We start from the raw sequence: 3,482 nt of genomic DNA on the forward strand, positions 1-3,482 counted from the left end.
TCTGCAGTCTCATGGTTTTAGCACGTGCCTGGTGTTGCTTTGCCAAGCGAACAACTTTTTGGGCAGGTTTTGTCACCAGAAGGGGATTTGGGAAATCCTGCTGGCCAGCCTGGCTTTTGATCCACTGCGGCCTTACATCGATTATCTGCTCTACCCCTTCTTTCCTCGAGGGTAAACTGGGGGTGAAGGACCCCCTCGGAAGCGTACTGTGATGATTGCTCCACTATTACATAATTGTCTCTAACAACCAAGCTTACTAATTACAAGGTGCTGTCATGATTGCCAATAAAAGCATTGAGTCACGCAGACGAGGACGTGAGTGGTTGGTGGTTGAAATCCCTCACAACAGCAGCTGCCAAAGGAGTGTCTAGTTTTGAGTCTCTTTGTTAACAAATGAAAATGGAAAGCGTTTTAAAATCGAACACTTGTGCCTGGTTGTGAAAATGGAGGTGCGCTCACAGGGCTGCACGTTGGTCATGAGATGCAGGGCTCGCTGTTTTACTTATCCTGATAAGCCTGTGGTTTCTTCCGTGTTTTTTCCTAATACTAAATTTTTTTCTTGCCTAAATCCATACTGCTGCCTCCTGAAATATTTCTCGTGTCTCTTTAATTTCCTTCCGGATCACTGGCAACATTACTAAAGTGCCCTGCGACTGCGCTGCGTGAGAAGGTATGTATCTTAGGAGGATGGTATCTTGCACTTAGCACGCTTTGCTGCAGGAGATGAGGTACACCTCAGTGAGTCATTCTGTCCTTCCTTGCTATCCATTTGTGACAAACACCTGATGGCCCCTCTCTTCATGGGTAATGTTCTTCATGCTAACTTTGGCCTGTAAGTACTGAGCAAAGAGTTAAAAATCTCTTGGGAAGAGGGTAGGAAGCAGATTATCATGTGGTGGGAGTGGGATGGTTGCCCCTGAGCTTGTCCAGGGAGAATGGGGGCTGTCTTTAAATGCTGGGAGCAGGGAATTTTCCATGTAAATCCGTAATTGCGTGGAGGGTGCTTTAATGGATTACAACCAACTCGTTTTACTTGGAGTAAAACAGAGACTTGGGGCATTCACAACATCCAGGAAAACTATAGGACACCAGGAAGTCTGCCGTACCACGGGATTATACAGGTGTATACACTGCGCTGCGTCTAGTACCTTCAAAGCAACGAAGAACGCAAACAGATGCACTTACCTGCTGGCTGGTGCTGTACAGCTTGTTTTCTTTATACCCTGAGCATGCTTTAAATCCTAAAATTCACCAGTAAAGAATAAAACGGTGCGTTGGATCTGTTGGGCTTCTTTAAAAGGGGCTGACTTTAGCTTGCTGGTCTCTCCACTGACTTGTTAGGGATCAGGCTCAAATGTTTCATGCTCAGGACTGCTACTAAGGAGTTGTGTGTGCATTTTAGTGGGGTCGTTTCCCTCTAATCTCCCCCCAGTTCAGCAGGAGAGGTTTACCTTCTTCCCCAGGTGCCGAGACAAGCTCTCATCCTTGTTGGGATCTCACTCAACGCAATGCTTCCGCTTCTCCAGCTGCTGGTGGGGAGCTGAGAAAAGAAGAGGAGTTTTATGGTTTGGCTTGGTTTTAGCCCAGGCACTAGCGAGCTGCGCTCTCTTCCCTTCCCTGGGAGTTTCTCCCATAGTTTCCAAAGCTGTTAAACTGGCTGGGCCGTTCCTGCAACTGCAGGGAAAGAGCAGGCTTGGCCTGGCGTGTTTTCTCCATCCAACTCCTTGCTCAGCCCTTCCCTTCCCTGCCAGCAGGTTATTTACAGAGGAAGGGACGGGAATGACGCAGGGAATGCGCTCCTGACAGCTGCTGGCTTTTCCTTTTCTAATTGCTTTTACTTTCGGTACCATTTTCAGTTATCAGGGTTGAATGTTGCAAGGGCAATAAGCCAGCCCTGAGGGACAGCCCCAGCATCAGGGCCTTTCACCTGAATCTCAGGAGGAGGGTTTATCTTTTATTTCTTTAACACCATCACCACCACCCCCATTAAGCCTTTGCACCAACTCCTAGCTCTGTCCTGTGATGATGAGGTTTTTTAGGAGCTTTTTCCACCGACGGAGATTTGGGCCCGAGCAACACTTATCTGGCCCATTTTTGGCCTCAAAGCGCTGCGCGACCAAGCGCATGAATCTTAGCAGAGAAGCGGATCCCCTGCTCATCTCCGGGGTTGCCGAAGCCCTCGGTGGTGGGGGGCCATGTGCCCCCCCCCCCCCTTTTTCCCTCACACCACTGAATATTTCTCTTTCCTTTGAGGCTGGCCTCTGCCCGCACCCCCAAGTGCAGCAAAGCCGTGGGCTGGGCCCTGGCTAGGAGGGCTGGGTGTCTGGTGGCCACCTCGCCTGGTGTCCCCAAACTGGGGCCTGCTGACCCCACTGTATGTCCTCCCAGCAGGCACCCAACACCGTTGTCCCCTCATGTCCCCTCAGGGGGCTGTGAGGGACCCAACACCATCTCCCCTCATATCCCCTTGCTGAACCTTGGGCTGAGAAGGACCCAATGCCTTCTCCCATGTCCCCTCACTGGGTCATGAGGGTCCCAAATGCCATCTCCCCTCACACCCCTCACTGAGGCCAGGGCCATGATGGACCCCAAGCCATCTCCCCTCATCCCCCTCGTGTCCCCTCACTGTCCCCAGTGCCATCTCCCTCCTCACAGAGCCTGGGGCTGTGAGGGACCCGATGCCATCTCCCTTCACCCCCACACTGTCCCCAACATCATCTCCCTTCATGTCCCCTCACTGTGCCAACAGTCCCCTCAACTGGGTCATGAGGGACCAAGCGCCATCTCCCCTCGCATCCCCCTCATGTCCCCTCACTGTCCGCAATGCCATCTCCCCTCACATTCCCCTCGTGTCCCTTCACTGGGCCCAACGCCATCTCCCCTCATGTCCCCTCACTGAGGCCAGGGCCATGAGGGACCCAGTGCCATCTCCCTTCACGTCCCCTCGCTGGGTCATGAGGGTCCCAAATGCCACCTCCCCTCACACCCCTCACTGAGGCCAGGGCCACGATGGACCCCAAGCCACCTCCCCTCATCCCCCTCACTGGCTCATGAGGGACCCAGCGCCATTCCCCCCGCCCGCCGCCTCCGTGGGGACCCGCAGGCGCCATTTAGGGGGGGAGGCGGCGGCCCGGCGGCTCCCCGGCGGGGCGGTCCCCGGTGCCGGGGGCGGGCAGCGCCGTTCCCCTCCCTCCCGCCTGACCTCAGTGCCTGGCGGAGCGCGGTGCCCGTCACGAGTGCGGCTCCGCTCCGCTCCCTCTTTCCCACGGGGCCCCGTTCGCCTCCGCGCCCGCCGCGGGGGGCCCCGGCGCGGCCATGGCGCGCTGAACGGCGGCGGAGGCCGCCACCCCGCAGCCGGCGGGCCGGGCCGGGGCCGGGCCGGGGCAGCCGGCAGGACGGAGCCGGCCGGCGGGGGGCGGCGGGGCGGCGAGCGGGCCCGGCGGGTGGGCCGGCACTCGGCCTCCGCCGGGCGGGCGCGGCGG

This window comes from Aptenodytes patagonicus, chromosome 19, assembly GCF_965638725.1.
Source record: "Aptenodytes patagonicus chromosome 19, bAptPat1.pri.cur, whole genome shotgun sequence".
NCBI lineage: Eukaryota > Metazoa > Chordata > Aves > Sphenisciformes > Spheniscidae > Aptenodytes > Aptenodytes patagonicus.